Source organism: Desmodus rotundus, chromosome 2, assembly GCF_022682495.2.
Source record: "Desmodus rotundus isolate HL8 chromosome 2, HLdesRot8A.1, whole genome shotgun sequence".
Taxonomy (NCBI): Eukaryota; Metazoa; Chordata; class Mammalia; order Chiroptera; family Phyllostomidae; genus Desmodus; species Desmodus rotundus.
Window position 1 is genome coordinate 136,348,705 of NC_071388.1, and position 21,025 is coordinate 136,369,729.

Sequence of the window (21,025 nt, forward strand, 5' to 3'; positions counted from 1 at the left end):
GGAGAAACTTACAGACAAAGCAATAAAGAGTAAAATCAAGCTATGCATAAGAAAAGTATGAAAAACTATGAAAAGAAAAATATTAGCTAATCAATATAAAATTAATTTATAAAACAAGTTGAGAAATTGTCAGATAGCAAAAGAAAATAAAGTGGTGAAAATGTGTCTGAAAAAAATAAAACTATTGGGGAAGATTTTTTTGTATGACAGAAAATCATGTGTCTGTATGAAAAATATTTTTATCTTTATATGTGAATATGCTCTATTGATGATACATTTGTAAAAAGATGAATAATAATTTATTATCAGTTCCTTTATGCACATTTTAAAAAAATGAGCAATCCAGTGTATTTGTAGATGTGGGGAAATGGACATGCTTTAGAAAAATTCTTCCAGATACCATGAAAAGACAAAATTTAGCAGATTGTGATAACATAATTCCTTTTCTGGCAAAAGATTCCCATCTATTTTATCTGAAGGAATCCATGCTCTTAACTTCCGAGTGTGAAACAAATAGAAAAAACATAGGTTCTTTGCTTTTTAAGTATGTGATGATTATTATTTAGGTGATTTATTAAAGGTTTTTCAAAGGTAGACAAATGTAGACAATTTTAGAAATATATCTTCCAAATAACGTATTTATTTCTATTATTATATTATTATAATATAAAATAGCATACATTATCTCAATGTATAAACACAATTTTATTATGGAAAATCAGTTAAAACAATAGAATTGTGCCTTCTTTAAGATGCGTTCATGAGTGGTTTTGTTCACGTAGACAGTCAGTCAAAGCATCAGGGAGCCTCTCTCATCATCCAAGATTATCCAAGTGGAAGTTCTCACACTGAACACGCACAAACCTAGAAAGATGAATGGACAGGGCCCTAGTGGGCCAAAAGCTACCAAAGTCATTGGTTTAAAAAAAACACATCTAACAATAGCCGGAGGGGAGTGGGGAGGGGGGTTTACAGGAGCTACGATAAAGGACACATGGACAAAATCAAGAGGGAGGGTGGAGGCGGAGGAGGGAGGTGGGTTTGGCTGGGGGGGTGGAGGGATGGGGAGAAAATGCAGACAACTGTAATTGAATAACAATAAAAATTAAAAAAAAAAACCAACCTTCCCTCCCTATCCCTATAAGAAACAGGGGTTTGAGCATGAAGGAAGAATAGTCTTTGAGATGTGACTCTACCATTTTTCCAGGCCGTGTCACCTGATTAAACCTGTTTCCTTCCACACCAGCACCCATCTTTACACAATAGGTATTCAGCAAAGAAAGGGAACAACCTAATGATGCAGAGAAGGGAACTGGGTTCAAACCCCAGCCTGATAGTAAAATAAAGGAAAATGAGGGATGAGTTTCTTTAAGGCCCTGAACCTGGGGGACCCAGTATTAACAGCAGGAAGAGTTCCCCTGCCACCACCCTCTCTGCTAGACACCCCAGAGGGGCAGTAACCCCACCCTTATATGATAAAGGAATGGTCTCCCTCTCAAAGACCTGTCAGGGCACCCAGTTTGGCCAGGGAGCATCCCTATCTGGAGCAGGACAATTCCTTTTGAGGCATACCCTATAGGTGGAATAAACCAGGAAGTCTAGCCCACTGGCCATACTTCATTTTCCACTTCAGGTTTAGTGAATTGAAAAAATTCCAACCTTTTATATAGGGATGATCCTCAAAATATAACAGATGTTATCACTTCCATTTTTGCCACTCACCATCAAAACTGGGCAGATGTACAGGCTCCCCTTAACATAACATCAGATTAAAAAGGTAGCTAGTTATAAATAAGGCTAGTGAAGAGGCTCATCATCTCCATGGGGAGAATCCCCATGAGACCACCAACCCAACCATCGCAATTCCTTTGACAGAGCCCAGCTGGGACCCAAAGAGCAGGAACCTAGCCTTTGTAGAACATTACAGATGGTGTATATTGGAAGGGCTTAGGAAGCAGGTGTCTAAACAGAAGAGCTGAATATGATGTTCCATTTGACAGAGACCAAACAAAGATACTTCTGAATTTTTAGAAAGAATCTATCAGGCCTATTAAAAGCACCTATCAGGCCTGAGGCTGACCCATGGGCACCAGAATATGTCGAGGTAGTAAACATGACTTTTACTGGGCAAAGTGCCCTGGATATCAGAAGGAAGCTCCAACATTTAGGTAGGGCTTTAGAAACGAATCCCTCCCAGTTGGTGGTCATATCCTTTAAAGTCTGCCATCCTGGGAAACAAGGCCATTCAAGCAGACCACCATTTTCTTAGAAGCAGTGTGGGGAAACCAGAAGGAGAGGAAGGACCTGAAAGGAAAAGGGAAAGACCAGTTAGGCACCAATCAATGTCCTTACTGCAAAGAGGGAGGCCATTGGAAAAAGGACTGCCTGGAACTCAAACAGAATTAAGGATAGAAACCCTCATTGAGAAATGTTAGAAAGAAATGAGAAAATGCAGACAACTGTAATTGAACAACAATTAAAAAGAAAAAGAAATGACGAATCTGATGATGAATGAGGAGGCCCATGGGCTCCCCTAGACACTCTCTTACCTACTACTCTTTCCCTGCAGGAACCCAGGGTATATGTAATTGACAGTGGGGAACAAACTAATTGACTTCCCCATAGATATGGGTGCTATATACTCATTGGTAAATACAAAAGTAACCAAGAAAAGTTCAGCTGTGGTGTTGATTACTGGAGTGACAATTACAAAGACTGGATCAAACTTACACATAGTTTTCTCTATGTGCCAGACTGCCCCATTCCATTGTTAAGCTGAGGTTTACTTTGTAAATTGCATGCACAAATAACCTTTTCCCCTTAGAAGCCACAATTATGTGTAGGTGTCCCACTGGAACATATTGTCCAGCTCCAGGTGCTTCTGACTTGCCTGGAAAAACCCAGAAGTGAACTTTTCCCACCCAAGATCTCTGAGCAGGTTGATCGAGCCATTTGGGGTAATGGAACTGCCGGTGTGGAGGTTAACATTGAAACTGTAAACATTAACCTAAAAGGAGGGGTGCAGATCCCACAGAAGAAACAGTACCCTCTTAAAAAGGAAGTTTTACAGGAAATTCAACCAGCATTGCAGAAATTCTTAAAATCAGAATTAATTCCTGATTTAAAAAAAACCAAAACATTTCGTTAGTCAAAAAGCCTCACGGATCACTATTGATTTGTACAGGACCTTAGGGCCATGAACAACATGCAAGTGTAAGGGATGAGTGCAGGACACTCATCCCTTACACTTTGCTGATCATGGTGCCCGTGGATAGCAAACTTTTCAGTCCTAGACTTGAAGGAGGGTTTTTCTACATTCCAGTAGATGAATAGGCTCAATTATTATTTGCCTTTGAATGGCAAGACCCAGAAACTGAAGCTGCACTCCAAAACAGTTGGACTACATTGCCACAGATTCTCTTATTTGATCTTATTTGGGGAAATATTAGCAAAATATTTCTAAGATATTCTATTGAAATCAGGAATTCTTCTATAATATGTAGATGACTTACTAGTAACTAGCAATACTTACAGACTGATCAATACCATTATAGTCCTGAATCATTTGGCAAAAAAAGACATATAAAGCATGGCCTTACAAGACCCAGAAGGGAGGTGGTGTACTTTGTCAATGGGAGGTGGTGTACTTGTGACTCCATTTGAAACATGGCATTAGGAGCTTGATGGCTGATTGAAAACAAACCATCCCTACAATAAAAATCCCAGAGAATCAGAGTTTTGTGGATTCTTAGGGATTACAGCGTTTTACTGAATTTAGATTCCAAATTTTGGTCTTATAGCAATACCATCATATAATTCTTTGAAAGGGCTAGACCCTGAACCCCTTCAGAGAACAAGAGACTATCAGGTGGTATTTGACACCTTGAAGGCAAAACTAGTTTTGGCCCTTGCATTAGGATTGCCCAATTTACAGAAACCTTTCAAATTATAAATTCATGAAAGCAAGTAATTGGACATGGTGTACTAACCCAGACTCTGGGAAATAGCCCTCAACCCATAGCTTACGTCTCATACAAATGAGATCTTGTGGAAAAAGGCGATAGCAGCTATCAGTGACATGTTACAGGAAGCACTGAAATTATAATGTAAACAGATATGCCCGTTTGAGTGCTGGCAAGTTGATTTTACACAGATGCATAACCCAATAGAACTGAGAAGGTAATTGATACAGCAAAACTTCTGCTCAAAGAAATAATCCCTAGGTTTTCGTTTCCTTACAGCATTCAAAGCACCAATGGACCATTGTTTACTTCAAAAATCTCCCAGAAGATAGGACAGACACTACAGATTCAATGGAAAAAACATGCATCTTGGAGACCCCAATCTACAAGGAAGACTGAGAAAATGAACCACACAATAAAGAAGGCCCCAGCAACAAATACACCAGGACACACATTTGAAATGGGGCCAGGCGCTCCCTCTTGCCTTGCTCTGGACTAGGGTAGCGCTCCAAGTGGGCTTACATTAAGCTATTTTGAAATAGTTTTGGGGAGATCCTTCCAGGTTTCTCTTTTAGGAGCACCAATTTTAGATTTAGAACATGAATCAAAATCAAACAATATGTACAACAATCTAGGGCAAACACTGACAACTTTTGCTCACTGCAGGTCTATCAACCCATCTCAGGATCCTTTACACCCTCTTCAGCTGGGAGACAGAGTCTTAGTGAAGACCTGGAAGGCTCAAGGTTGTGAACCTCAGTTAGTCAAACAATGGACTAGTCCCTGTGACATCCTGTTGATAACACGGGAATAAGGCTTTGGATCCACCACACACCAAGTGGTCATCCCCTCAGGAGGACTTAATCCTTCTGCTCCTATTGATACTGCAAGGGAAAGCTGGACTGACAACCCTGAAAGAGATTTAAAACTCCTGTCAGAAAAAGATAGTGTCTCTCAAAGCTAAGTGACAATGTTACTTTTTTATTTTATCATTAGTTTTTTGATAACTGATACCATAATTGTACTGATAATGCCTTTGTTCACATTCCCCAGACAGTGGCTTCCTGGGCAAACTTATTGCAGAGTTGTGTACCACCCAAAGTCTCATTTAGGGTTTGATAAGGGGATTCTTTAGACTCAGCAGTTTCTGATTTCACTACAATTCCCCCTGCAGTACTAGGTATACCCCTCACCACATACTTCATTGCTTGTCCACACAATAGGTCTCACTTTGGAAACCCATCTGCAACAGCACCTCTTTTTTTTCTTTATCAATTTGAGAGAGAGGGGAAGGAAGAGAGAGAGGGAAAGAAAACCAACAACCTAGGTATGTGCCTTGACTGGGGATCAAACACACAACCTTTTGGTGCATGAAATGATGCTCCAAACAACTGAGTCACCTGGCCAGGACTGCAACACCACCTCTCGAAATATGAAGCAGTCTATTGGCTTCGCTTATTCATCAACACCATCCTCTAGACACTGCCTGTGCTGTCTTCCGAAGACAACAATCCCTCTCCCTCAGGTAAAGGCTTCCCTCCATTCTTGACCCCGTTTCCTTTAGTAGATAGCAAGAATCTCTGCATTCAGGGATGGGTAAGACTACATCCTTTGACAGCAAGAAGAAACTACAAAGATGAGACTTCCATCCACTTTCCCTTCTCAGATTAGAAGGGTCCAGAGTTTTGAAGGGGGGCATATTACTGTGTAAAGTTGGAGGACTGGGGAGCATCCCTCATTGTCCACAATGGCATGGGGAGGGGTTCTTTTATGAGTGTGCTGAAAGCTAGAAAGATGATCGGAAAGAACACAGCACACTGAAAGCTAGGTGGATAGATGGGTCCGGCCTCAGTGTGCCAAATCTAGAAAGATGAATGAACAGGGCCCAAGTGCGTCAAAAGCCAGAAAAAAGAATGGACGGGACCTCAGCCTGACAAAAACTAGCAAGATAATTGGATTAAAAAAGTCCTTCCCTCCTTATCCCCATATGAACCAGTGGCTTTAGCAGGAAGTGGTGTCGGTCTCTGTGATGCAAGTCCACCATTCTTCCAGGTGGCAGCATCTGATTAAACCTCTGTCCTTTTGCACAGGCCCCTGTCTCATGAGTTTGGCTTTTGTTGCAGCAGTAAGGCAAACCTGCATTGTTGGTTACAGTTTGTATCATCATTAATTTTTCATCTAATGTTATTGCTTTGTTAGTTTTATAAATTCATTAGAATATACTAGAATTTTGACTGCGTTAGCTTTTACTACACTCAGAGAAGTATACTGACAAAGCATATATATGTATAATAATCTCACAGTCTACAAACAATCTATTATTATGTTGTGCAGTCTCCTTAAAAATGAATCCTGACTCTGATCACTTCTTAACATTGCCAATATCATCCAAGCCCCCATCAACTCCCCTGAGCTACTGAAATGACTTCTCTTAACTGGCCCTCTCTTATTCCTCAAAAGTTATTCTTTACAAATACGTCAAAGTTACTTTTAGAACTGTAAATTAATTTATGGCTTTCCATTGATCACAACTCTCCAATGACTTCCCACAAAACTTAAAAAAAAAAAAAGTCTGTCCTGTGGCCTGTACGGAGCACAGCTTCCGTTCCCTGCCCACCTCTCCTGCTCCTGCCTGCTGCTCCTGATCTTGCACTTCTCTCTGCCCTCACTGGCCTTTCGCCTTTCCTATCTCAGGGTCTTTGATTTTTTTCTCTCTGCTTAGAAATTTCTCTGAGACCACTTCACAGAGAGCTGTATCACTTTTATCAGACCCTGCTCAGATATCCATCTCCTTAATAAAAAAGCTTTTGTTACTTGTCAAAAATAGGCCATTTCTTCTATCATCAATCTCTTTCATAACATTTATCAATACTGAAAAGCACATTATATACTTATTTTTGGTTTAATTTCAGTTTTCTTTGCTAGAATGTAAATTACTAAAAACAGGGACATTCACTGTCGTGTTTATTACTGTATTCCCACATTTCTAACTATGCTCAGTGCCCTGTTTATTACTGTATTCCCACATTTCTAACTTGCCTGGCACAGAATAATTAATTATATGGTAAATACTTGTGGAATAAATACATGAACAAACAACTGCATAAATGAATTTTGGATATTGCTCTAAATTAAAGTTCATTTTCTCCAAACACAAATTCTCAACATTTTTATTTTAACCTCTCTCATCTATCACTTTGTATTCTCATTTTTTTTTAACATTTTAATAATTTGTGCTTATGACTCCCAAATTTTGTTCTCTAGAACTGGCCTTTTCTTTTGAGTTTACTGAGATAAATACTTATTTAGAAAATTCAATTTATTACATTTATTAAGTGAATGCTATGGTAAAACAGAAAAAAACAGAACAAATGGTGTGATGAAAAGAATCTGCTGTCCTTACGAAGCTTATGATGTAGTCGAATGGTATGTTATATCATTGCAAGCACTTTTTAAGCAAGTATGTGTTGTTAGAGAATTGCAGCTCATTTCCAAATATGGTGATCCTTTACGTTTTCGTGAAGGAGGTAGTATTTGATATAGGCCTTGGAAAACCTTTTGGGTCCAGTTAAGGGGAGAGAGAGGTAGGGTATTTTAAACAGAACAAAACACTGAGCAAAGGCACCTAGGCTTGAGACTTTCTTAGTGAATGAATGGTAAGCACTTTGGTATGGGTGGGGTAAGGATTCATTAAAAGGAATTGTAAGAATAAAGCTTGAGAGATAGTTAAGAGCTGTAATTTGAAAGGTGCTTTAAACTGTGTTAAGGAACACGTATTCCTCAATGATGAACAATTGAAGCAGAAGAACAATATCAACTCAGTGCAGTGGATTTTAATCCTTAGAGTAATATGCAAAATAAGTTAGAAACAGATGAGGCAAGAATCAAGGAGGCTTTTAGGAGATAATTTTTAAAGGTAATACAATGTAACGATGACCCAGGTGGTGATAGCAAGAAAGACATGTAATACAGAGATGTGAATTTCATGCTTCAGGTATTCTGGGAAGACTGTTCCTGAACTATGTCATCTTTATCATGCAAAAGCCATGCAGAAACCAAGAAAAACCGTGCAAACAGCTCACTGCTGAGGGAGCAGCCCTAAGCAGCCATGTGATGTGGGGGTGACTCTGCTCTCCCTGCCTAGAGCTGATTAGACCAAATAGGCCTCTAACTCTCTCTGCGTGTGGCAGCAATTGTGTGTGATGTCTGAAGTGACTTAACATGAATGATTTGTACAAATGTGGGTGATGGTCATTAATTGGACTAGCCATATATCTTTTCAGGAGAATTTGAATCTAAGTCACCTATGGAAAGAACCTGAAAAGATATACTCAGATGCCCTGAGAGATCAGGAATATTTAGTAAACTAAAGCAATGAGTAGATAGACATAATGCGTAATGAAAACATGTATAACAGGTAGTTGGTGGTGGCAGAAGCAAAAGTAGAACACACTGATATTTAAATTAATGTCAGAGAAGTCAAATTCCTAAGGGAAACGGGCTAACCTAATTTATATCCAAACCAAGTTCCGGAAAACTCTTAAGAACTGTAATTTTTATTCTTCTCATGAGGGCTTTTACGCATATTTTTCCAGATTCTCTTGAGAACTGGTTATGTAAGAGAGATTCCCGTGTCCTTCCCTCCCTTCCTCTTTCCCTCCCTCTACTCCCTTTATCTCTCTTCCCCTCCCCTTCCTTCTTTCCTTTTGTTCCTTCCTCACTTCCTTCTTCGCTTTCTTTCTTCTATTCTTTTTTCTCCTTTGTTCACCTGTTTCTTTATTTCTTACATAACTATTAAAAATAAACTCTTTTTAACATTGTGAAGTAATGTAAGAAAACATCGTGAAGTAATATAAAACACATAAATAAGAAATAAATGCATAAGCAAATAAGCTCTTAATAAATACTGATTGATTATAATTGTGCTATTTTCTCTTGAGGGGGACAAGTTTGAACTTTGAAGTTTATAAAATAATGTTCCCTCACCATGTATTTGTTAAATATTTGCTTAGTCATCTTAATGAACACTGGTAGACCTGGAAAATATTTTCTCAATGTGACAGACTGGATGGTATTTTGGGTATTGTTCCAGGTGATCTATGCTATGTAATAAACTTGGTTGTTTAAAAAATTTAAGTCATATTTTTCACAGTACTGGAGGTTGGTTGTGCTCAAATAGGCAGTTGTTGCTGAGGGTTTTGTAATCCATGGTGGCTGGGGCTAAAATCATCTTGGAAGCTTGTATACAGACTTGTCTGGAATGCAAGGATTTGGGGATGGAATACATGTGGCTCTGAAGGAGTCTCTATGTCGTTTCTCCAACATGGAAGCTTCAGGAGAGCCAGACTTCTTATATGGTGTCCTGGGACTCCAAATGCATGTGCCTCAAGACTGAGAGGCTGGTGGAAGGGAGCTGTATCATCTCTTATTTCCTAACCTCAGAAGCCACGCATGGAAGCACTACAGTCACGTCTTATTCAAGAAGAGGAGACTTAAATGCTTCCTCTTGACTGGAAAATGATCAAAGAGCTTATGGACATGTTCATCACATTGTCAGTATCAAAGTATGTAATAGAAATTAACCTGGATAGGAGGATGACCAACCAGTTCAATGTGCCTGGAACTTACAGGTGTCCTGGGAGGCGGGATTTCCAATGAAAAAACTGGGAAAGTCCTGGATGAACTTTGAAGAGCGGATCACCTACAATTATTTTATAACAAAGAAAATTGGAAAGTAAGGTAGAGAAGTATTAAATAAAATCCCCTCTTTGCCAATTCACCAACAATAGAAAACTACAAAGAATAAATTTTTCTGGAAAGGGTGATTCCTACTCAAATAAAATTGACAATCTTTAACAATATTGTCTCTTACTTAGAGACTTAGATAACATCCCAACAGCACACAAATATCTTTGATCATCAAGTATTTCTTTTTCACATAAAATTTGGTAAATGAATCACATTTCAGAAATGATGAACTAAATACAAACAATGTCATAAAAATGTCTATTTGTGGAGACACCTCTAAGGGCCTGAACAGGTTAGAGATGAGAGAGCACACTATAGTTGAACATGCATGCTTTGCATGCATTCTGCTTACTAATTTGGTCTTAGGTATGTGAAAATTACATTAGTTCAGGTAAAAATTGAAGTACATAGTTAAGTCATGAGTTTCTAGAAATGAGTCAATATTTTTTTAAATAAAATAAAGTAACAGACATCTAAGCTGAAATTCTGGCTAAATGTCTGTGTGGGGAAGTTCACACATCCTCCTCACTTTCTGCTTCACTCTAATCAGAACCATTAGTCTTCTCATTCTGTTGAATATCAAATTCACCTGCAGTGGAAAAATACAGGAGTATTCAAGTTTCTCTTGCAAAAATACAAAATAAAGTTTGAAAGATATCCTATAACTATCTTGAAGTCATTTGATTAATTCAACAAAAACAAAGTCAGATTTAATAAATCTCTAGATACATTTCTTGAAATAGTTAATAAAATTTAAGGATCTTTTTAAACCCATAATATGATACTAAGTTTTGAAGGAAAGTGTTAAGAATTCTATAAATTTACCTTCCTTTCTTCCTCTTTCTTCCTCTTCCTTTCATTTTGTCTCCCTCCCTCCCTCCCTCCCTCTCTCCCTCTCTTTCTTTCTTTCTTTGTTTCTTTTTCTTTCTTTCTTTCTTTCTCTTTCTTTCACAATGTATTGCATCCTCAAAATTCGTCAATGAACCCAAACCTGTAAGTTAGCAACTCTGAAATCAAAATGCAATATAGTCTCCAAAAAGGTGTCCAAGGGTGGAGAGTTTGCTGATTTGGGGTCTAGTTTTGCAGCTACTAGGCTGTGTGAGATGAGGAAACGTAAATATCTCAGAACCTCAGATTTTCATCTGTAAAATAAATGGTGATTCTTTTTATGCCAACTCTTGAAGTTGCTGTATGAATAAAATGAGATAGTATATGTGCAAAAATTGAAAAATAAATTGTGATTTTATGTTAATGCTATGATAAGAAATTTATATTAAGAAAGCAAACCATCCCTTCTGATACTAATTACCAGTTATGAAGTACTTTCTCATTGCTTCATTTTATGCTAAGCATTCAGTTACTTTGTTCGAATAGCATTTCTGTTAGAGGGATATTATTCTCATTTTACAGATCCGAAAACTGGGGATCAGAGTTAGAAAGTCATTTCTGAAGATCACACATCTAAGTTGGGAGCAAGCAAATAACGTGCCCGTTCTCTTTCCATTGTGTTGCATAGTACCCTGGACATCATGAAGATCAGATTCTTGCCTTTGATTTGGGGAAGTGCTTGGAGTTCGGGTGTAACTGGCCTAAAAAATATCCTTACACAACTTTAGTAGCTTATATATTAGATGATTTTATTAAGAAAGGCTTTCTTTTAATAGAACAGAACTCTTTGTCAGGCTCCATGTTGGACACTGCAAAGCTATTGCATACATTTCAATCAATAATTCAGCCATGAAGATAATATTCTCATTTACACATGAAGAGACTAAGACTCAGACTGGTAAGAAGTTGCCTAATGAGGTGGCAGCAATTTAGTGTGAGAACTAGAGATAAAATTTAGGTCTGTTTATCTTTCAATTCCAAATTTTTGATTTTAAGATATGCTTCCTTCTACTTTCTACACAACATTTGAGGAACATATTTCAAATTAGTTATTGAAATTAAAGGTAATTTTTTAAGTATACGAAGCTAATACACAAAAACATTTATTGAGCAAATATTGTGAGTATAAAACCTTGGAAAATTAAATGTTACTTAGTGCTTTCTTAGCAATTCACAACAGGCCCATCAGGGGCTACCAATCTATAATGACCCAATAAAATCAATAGAGTTAAAAAGAATATATCCCTATACAAAACACCTGTTTCAAATTTCCTCAGCTAAACTTAATGCCAGGATTTATTTTGTGGAATTATTAATATTCTGAAACTACTATTTTGTCCTCTAGCAATTGAAGTTGTACTCAGAGCAAGAGGACCCCTTAAGAAAATGATTAAGGTAGTAAGTTTCATACTGCAGTATTTATGATTTTTCCATTTTATTGGTCTTCCTAAAAATTTTCTTTATTTGCGTTTTTATTTTGGTATATTTTGCCAGAATAATACACTTTATATAAAATATTAACAAATGAACTAAAAGAATATTGATTAATTCATTTACACTCATGTTTTTGGAAAGCAAAATTTAGCTAAAAGGTGAGTCAAAATGCAAAAGATATTTTCCAAAGGGGGGAAAAAATAAGGAGAAAGGTAGGAAGGAGAAATAAACTTGTCTATGTCAAACTCAGTTCTCATGACTGGGACGATGTCCATTGTAACCACTAGCCAGTGATTACAACACTAGCCAGCGTGCCTGCTCTGACACCTTGTCCAGAGAAAAACTATACAACTTGCTTTGTGTAACCAGAGCAGAGCCTTCAAAAGTATAACCTCTGGGAAATGAGGAGCAAATTGTCAATCCAGGGGCAACATGGAGGAAAGAGGTCATAAGGAATTCAAGAATTTATTTTTCTAGTGCATGTCTTTTGTTCAATTTTTACCTTCTACTCTTAAAAGAGGCAAGAAATTATATTACTAGCCATTAAAAATCTGCTATATTTCAAGAAACACTGTAAGTTCAGTGTTATTATTTCATTTGACAATTTTACTGAAGAAAGTTTAAAGTTCAGAAAAGTTAAGGAAACTTACTAAGGTCACACAGGTAATAATATTAATTCCGGGGTTTCACATTTCATTTGGCATTGACTTTTCTACTAAACATTTCAAAAGGATTCAGACATTTTAATTAAATTTACAAGTGCTTTTAGAATGCACTAGCTACATGTATACATGCTAATAGGAAATGTGGGTTGTGTGTGTGTATTTTCTATTATTTTTGTATATCATAAAGAGCAGCAGTATCCTGTGCTTTTCATCCATGGAATGAGTCATAGTTTCATAGAAATGGGGATGTATGTGCTCCACCTCACAGAGGAGCATTTGGAGGACTTTGTGGGTATAAAAATGGGCCCTGAATGAGGACAGTAAGCTCTTTGCTAATTGCTTATACTTAATAGAGTTTCCTACAATTTGAAGATGCATATCAATAAAATAATTCAAAAGATCAAGTTTGTATTACAAACCTATTTATAGAGAGATATCTGTGACTTGATTAAAAGAAAATTTGTGAAATAAATTTCTGCACATAATTGCCATATAGTGCTAAAATGGAACTCTTCTGTTATCAGTTCTAATTGAGGCAAGGTGTTGATAAATATCACGGCCCAGGGTTTCTCTGTATATCAGTTCTTAAAGCTTTCTTAATACCAGTCGTCAGCACCATCTTCAAATGTAACCAAAAGAATAAAAAGCAAGATTTCTGATGCAATTAAACCACCACTTCTGTTTGTTTACTTTGATCTTCCATTATTCCTTTTAATGTACGCTTTGGCATCGTGTCCTTCCTCTAGTTAAAAACTAAAACAGGTCTATTTTCTTTTTTTTTCCCTTTTTTTGTAAGATTGTTATTTAAAACATTCTTATGTTCCCTTGAAATAAAACTACTATTAAAGTTGGCCTAGTGAAGAGTGTTGGAAGGAATTGGTGGTGGATGATCGGCTTTTTCTCTCCCTGTTTACTTTCTTTCTGACTTCAAGCTGATATTTTAGACACCTGGGGTCTAAGCAGGTACCAGGAGCAGAGATAAAGGGATAAACCAGGAGAGATTTTTTTTTTGGCTAATGATGGACACTGGTATAGGGTAGCTTCATTATCTCAGATCCTCCAGGTTCTGAGAATGAACCCTTTTTTCTAATGGGCATATTTGTGGATTCTTGAGATTGCCCCGCTTCCCTGGGGTCATCTCTGTTCATGATGCCCTTTGTGTTCATTTCACAGAGACTCTTGCTCTTGGATTTCCATGAAATTCTTTGGCAGAACTTAACATTACTCCAGCCCAGCAGTTTCTCTCCATGGCCCACATTTAGTTCACCAGAAATACAAATATATCTCTTGCCCCAATAAACTGTGATCCAAGCAGATCCCAAAGTCATTATCTCTCTCCTGTTGCCAAAGGTTGCTTTTGTTCTTTTAGGTATAATCCAACACTAGGGGAAACATTCTGTTGTTTCTGGGGATCCTACACAGTTCTGTCTCTTGGCTTATGAAAAGGAAAGATTTCACTATCCTTTTGGGAAGGAGAATAGAAAATCACAGAATGTCAAAAGCTGTCTGGAGAAATCTGTTCTTATGCATATATTTCAAATGTTTTGTTTCAATAAAAGCATCTAATAATTATGGAATTAAATCCTGTTTGTTTGTTTCTTTGTTTGTTTTTCCTTTACAAATTCTATCTATGCTAATTCCCTTATCTTCACTTTTGTATTGATATTAGTATATATTTTGTGGGCACCATCCTTAAAAACTAGGATTGTAATAGTTCAATTTTTACAGTTTGGTAGACAATAAAACATGCTTCTAAGTGATCAATACAACTTTTAAAGTGTTCATGAAATATTTAGTCACGTGAATCTCTCCAATAAATCTAAGTCTCTCAAGGCTATAATAGGTAAATTGGAAGACACCAAGGTCTATCAGTAGAACTTTATTTTCTAGAGTAGTATAATTGTCCATTTCTAAATCTATTTTTATCACTGTTCTGTAAGCTCTTTGAGGACACAGATTGTATTTTTGAAAGTTTCTACATCACATGGACAGCACTGTAGCTATCACACAGATAGTGTGACAAATAATTGCTGAACAAATGAAAAAATTCACCAGTTCAGAAACAAGCAGATTCATTTCCTAGGTATGAGCCAAGTTAAAATACTCCGACATAGCTTAACAGCATAATATCATACAGTGGTCATTAGTAAGATCACTGGCTTCTAAACCTAAATCTTCCATTTAGTGGAGCACAGGACTACCAATGAACAATTCCTGATGTCTTTTTCATTCACAGTAAATTAGCTTTACAGTGTAGTTCTTCCACCGCCAAATCTCTCCACACAGCTTGACCTTTCTGCCTAATAGACAGAAGACAAAATACTACATGGAAATGTGTCAGATTCTTATCTTAAGTTTGTTTGCAGATGGCTGTTAATTTATAACACAAGGAATAGAACCAATATAAAATTACTTCTGGCTCACAAAAGCTAAACTAAAGATGGGTAAAAAAAAGATTTATTTTACAATTATAAAATTTTAGTTTTGCTTCAAAAATTGGGAAATAGAACTTAAAGTACAGCCCATGGAGAATAAAAGAGAATAACTAAGGACATAAGATAATATTTCCAGAGACTTTAGAAGGAGACAAAAATTTGACCAGATGGTTGGGGAGGAAAACTTGGAAAGGGTATGAGTAGAAATAAAAGGAGGCTTGAGTTTCTGAGAAGGTGTGCAACTCCTCTCCCTTCTTGGCCAAGTCCCAGAGATACATGCCAGGAACTCCAGGTGGTTCGGAGGATAGCAGAGGAGCAAGAGTATAAGCTGATTTCCAAGGGTAAATCTAGGCAACTTGATGCCACATAAAGGCACAAGGATGCAGGAGACCCCTGAGCCTGGGACCCGTGAGGGCAGCCTAAGAGGATTCCATGTATTACAATGTGATGGGACAAAGACACAATCTCTGAGTCCCTAGAGAGTTAGGGAGGAAACCCAAAGTGGAATAGGGTTCCTGCAGCATTCCTTATAGTTCAGTCACAGAGGAGTTGGAGGGACCTGGGTATGGGTGCTGCTAACTAACCACTAAGGGACATAGAGAAACCTCTGTTAACACAGCAACTGCAGTGGGGGCAGAAGCTTATGCTCAAGACTGCAAAACAACCATCAAATCAGTGGGGGCACAACAAGGTACCCATTCACAATGATGGTAATAACCTCAGTCATCCTAGAACTTACATCACTCTGAATGGACAGGGAGAAACAATAGATAGAAAAGATGGAGATCCTTGGCTGAGTGGGCACTACCCAGTTATAAATTGCAAATGTATCAATTCTAGGATTAAATTTTCATTAAATTTTTGTTCCAGGATTAAATTTTCATTAAATTTTTGTTACTACTCAGTTCCAGGATTAAATATTCTAAATAACTAAGCTAACTGTCATATAGAACATACATACATACATACATACATACATACATACATACATAAATGTAGATGTTTTATACCTGAATTTATTAGAATAGATAATAATGTAACATTTGTACGTCCACTGTACAGGCTATGACAATTTTTGTGACTCTAAGCTTCAGTATTACATAAATAGATGAGACTATAATTAGGTGGCCATACACACCTTGAACAATTTTTGATAACTTTGCCTGTCACTGTCAAAAGTGTCCCAGTTATAGACATAGCAACAATAAAACAACTTCTGGTTTTGGTTTTAGTTATGACAATTCAAATAAACCCTTAGCACAATATCTGCTGTATTCTAAGCACTCAATATATTATTATTGTTTTTAAGCAGCATTTCAAGCTAAAGAAAAATGGTTTTAAAATGAGTGAAATTTCTTCAACTATGGCAAAATCTTGATTCCTTAGGTGAAATTTAAGCAGCATTGTTTCCCTCCTGGAAATGGCTCTGAACAAATTAGTGGTCCATTTCTGCACTAACAACAGAAGAGGTTAGAAAACGAATGTAAGACCCAGAAAATCTCAACCTTAGAGTTTGAGAACATTTTTCTGTAGCTGAAACATGATGGAAGCCATAAGGTCAGTGTTTAACCATCAATATGAAAAAATGCAATAATTAATAGATCATTGAACTCAGATATATTGGTGTAGACTTTGGGTGTCATGCTAAAGTGTCTTGGTGCCACAATGAGGACTAAGGGGAAAACATCTCACACCATCCTGGCAAACGTAATCATCTAGATCTCCTTCCTAACAGTGGAGACTGTTGTAGGGGCGGCAGGATTTGTCATAGCAAATATATATCTCCTTGGCAAGAGCATTATTTTAGACTTCTTATTATTTATTGTTTTTGGACTTTTTAAATTTTTCAATTATAGTTTACATTCAATATTATTCTGTATTATATTTGCAGGTATACAGCATAGGGGTTAGACAATCATGTACTTTACAAAGTGGCCCCCCAATATTTCACGTACCTACCCAGCCTTACACATAGTTATTACAATATTACTGACGATGGTTCCCATGCTGTAATTCATATCCCCGTGACTATTCTGTAACTACCAATTTGCATATCTTACTCCCTTCCCCTTTTTCATCCAACCGCCTAGCTCCTCCCCTCTGGTTACCATCAGTCTATCTCTTTATCTATGAGTCTTTTTCTATTTTGTTTGTTTACTTTGTCTTTTAGATTCTACACATAAATAAAATCATACGGTATTTGTTTTTCTCTAATTGACTTATTTCACTTAACATAAGACCCTGTAGGTCCATGCATGCTGTCACAAAAGGTAAGATTTCATTCTTTTTATGGCTGAGTAGTATTCCATTGTGTGTATGTACCACTGCTTTTTTAAACACTCATCCTTTGATGGGCACCTGGGTTGTTTCCATATCTTGACTATTGTAAATAATGCTGCAATGAACATAAGGATGTGTACATCCTTTCAAATTAGGTCTTGGGGTTTTTCATAAATATACCCAGAAGTGGAATCACTGGGTCATAGGCAATTCCATTTAAATTTTTTGAGAAAACTCCACACTATTTTTCATAGTTGTTGCACCAGTCTGCATTCCCACCAACAGTGCACTAGAGTTCCTTTTTCTCCACACCAACACTAACACTTATTGTTTGTAAATTTACTGATGAAGGCCATTCTTACAGTTATGAGGTGGTATCTCATCATGGTTTTAATTTTTATTTCTCTGAAGATTAGTGATGTTAAGCAACTTTTCATATGTCTACTGGTCATCTGTATGTCCTCTTTGCAGAAGTGTCTTTTTAGGTCTTTTGCCCACTTTTTAATTGGGTTGTTTGTTTTTCTGGCATTCAGTTTTCTGAATTCCTTATAAATTTTGGATATTAACCCCTTGCTGGATGTATAATTAGCAAATATCTTCTTCCATTCAATATGTTGGTTTTTTGTTTCGTTTTATTGATGGTTTCCCTTGTTGTGTAAAAACCAATCCCATTTACACATGCAACAACAAAAACAACAACAACAAAAAAACTATGGATAAATTTAACCAAGGAGGTAAAAGACCTCTGCATGGAAAATTATAAGACATTGAGAAAAAAAACAAAGACAATACTAAGAAGTGGAAGCATATACTGTGCTTATGGATAGAAAGAATTAACATCATTAAAGTGCTCATACAACTCAAAGCAATCTATTGATTCAACAGAACTCCTATCAAAATATTAATGGTGTTTTTCACTGAACTAGAATAAATAATCCAAAAATTCATATGAAAACACAAAAGACCTTCAATAGTGATCAATCATTGAAAAAAACAAAACAAAGTTGAAGGTATCACACTACCTGGTATCAAACTATACTGCAATCAAAACAGCCTAGTACTGGCATAAAAGCATTCACATAGATCAATGAAACTGAATAGAGAACCCAGAAATAAACCCATGTCTATATGGTCAGTAAGCCTGTGACAAAGGAGGCAAGAACATACAATGGCATAAAGTCAGTCTGGGCTTATTAATTTAAGAATTAAAAGGCTCGGGAGGAACTTTTACCTTCCCCTTAACTACCTAAAAGAATATAGGTAAAATGCTTGGTCCAGGAAGAATACTATCACCAGAGATTCTGCAAAGACTATGGGCTAAGTATAATAAGGGAAACTCAGCAAGATATAAAGTTCTGTTTATATCCATTGTCTCTGCCTGGTGTGACAAACTTTTGTTTACTAAACATTTATTTTCCATCTCATGGGAATTGCATTTTTCCCCTTTGGAGTGCCAGACTCCTACCTATTTTCCTTAGTTCAGAATGGCATGAAATCCCACATTGCCTGACCCTCTATGGTTCTCATTTTTTATGGAGCCTCCCCTACATGTGAAATTTAATTTTCCCCTGTTAATCGATCTCATGTCCATGTATTCTTAGACAAGACAGAAAAACTCAGATACAGGAAAGGTTTTTTTTTTTCCTTTTTGACACTGTACTGATGAATAACCATGGGTATATGGCAATGGGACCAAGTCAATGGCTCTTTCAATGAAAGGTAAGCCCTTATGAATCGGGAAACTATAAAAATGAAATAATACTAATGGAATAATAGCCTATGTCATCTTCAGATACAATTTTAGATTTTCTCTTCTTGTAAGGCAGATGCTGTAGGGGTATTAGACGTTTATGTATCTAACTGACCGTCAACAGATCACCTGCCACAGGCAAATTCCAGACTCAGTGCCCATCACTATCCACTTCACAAAACAAAAATGATGCTGTTTCTATAGTCTCCACTGGCCTACACATTAGGATTTTATCCTTGAAGTCATTTTCTCTATTCTAGCCCTTGGCAGTCTCATCCAGTCTCAGCTTCAATTATCACCTCTGTGGGAATGGCTCCTGAGGCTGCCCAGTCATTGTTCCTTTGTATTTATTTACAATCTCCAGTTTCTTTGAAGATCATGCCCTTCAATAGTGCCACTATCTCCATCTTTTTTTGTCCTTGTCATCTACAGGCTTCTGGGTCTCCTTAAGGACATTATTAGGTCAGAGTTGTTTCTTTTATCCTGATTCATATGATAATCTTATGAACCTATTGTCTAGTGTCACATCCTTTAATAACACTCATCTCTTAGTTAACCCAGTCTTTAAAACAAACCTACCATTTGGAATAGTTTCAAATCCTACTTTCAAACTATAGCCTTTCAGATTACTGAGGGCAGAATCACTGTCTAGCTTGTCTTTGTAGTCTCCAAAAGACATTGGACAGGACTTAAGTTTAGAAAGAAACACTTCCTTTACCCCCAGTTTAGGAAGTACATAACTTCTCTTTACTTTTACTTTTCCATTCATATTTGAATGACCCTTTTTCTCTTCCCTTGCCCTCAGCATCTTTCGAACTGATTTCTGGAATTTTCCACAGTAAGTTTCTCATTCAAGCCTATGCTTCTATTAATTCTTGGCAGGTTATTCATTTCTGTATCCTTCATGTCAGTTGTTTCTATTCTATAAGAATTGTGCTCATAGCAATATCATTATCCTTGGGCATTCTGTAACTGTTTGTTTTCATTATGATTTTCATTTTCAATAGTAACTCTCTTTTAATATTCATTTGGAGGAAGATTCATCCTTGCTACACCATCCATATCAGAAAAGAAAGTGACTCTTGGTGAAGTCCCCTGTGCCCAATACTGCATTGTGCACACTTACTCTGCTGTTAGTGCTCATGAAAACCTTCCCTGGTTGACATCATTATCCTTGTTTTAAAGAAGCAGAAATGGAGATGGAGAAGTTAAGTGTGTTTCCCGCAAACCCAGTATTCATAAGTACTAGAATTAGAATTGGAGATAGACAAATCTGTCCCCCAAATACAAAATAATTGTTCTGGTGCCCCTCTACGGAAAACACAGCCTGGATGTGAGCCTAGTTAAAATGGGTAGCTTCCATCCATCTCAGCACACCATTTGAAGGGAAGTGTACATATATTCCTATGTGATGTATTAGGAAACTGAGGCACAGAGAGATTAAGTAACCTGACATTCAAGAATATGCTTCAGTATGTGTTTGTAATTATTTATTTAAATGAAGTCACCTAAATAAAATATGTTAAATCATATAAGTAAAACATGTTATGCAAAAGGTTTAAGTTTTGGTTCCCTGGATTTTCTGAGTAAAATCTCACAGGTATACCACATAGGTTTCTGTGGACTATTTCTACTTTGAGTGATTTTTCACGGAAATTCCCAAGTGAGCTAACACCACATAGGCAAAAACTCTGAGCTTCATGCTGCCTCAGATTCATTTTCGTATTATTTATTTAGGATATTCAGTGTTCTCTTTTCTCCTTCTGGAGAGATCTGGCTTCAGATTGTAAAAGACCCAGCAGCCCCCTCTCTAGGCAGAGTCAGGAGATCTGTCTGATACTTTGTAAAGCACTGTATATAAAA

The 21,025-nt window shown here is 37.0% G+C and overlaps 1 pseudogene; it reads right to left on the reverse strand.

The window, feature by feature from the left end:
• Nucleotides 1–19,970, reverse strand: part of LOC112313077 (translocon-associated protein subunit alpha-like) — a 95,784-nt pseudogene extending 75,814 nt beyond the window's left edge.
• Nucleotides 19,971–21,025: the final 1,055 nt, after the last annotated feature.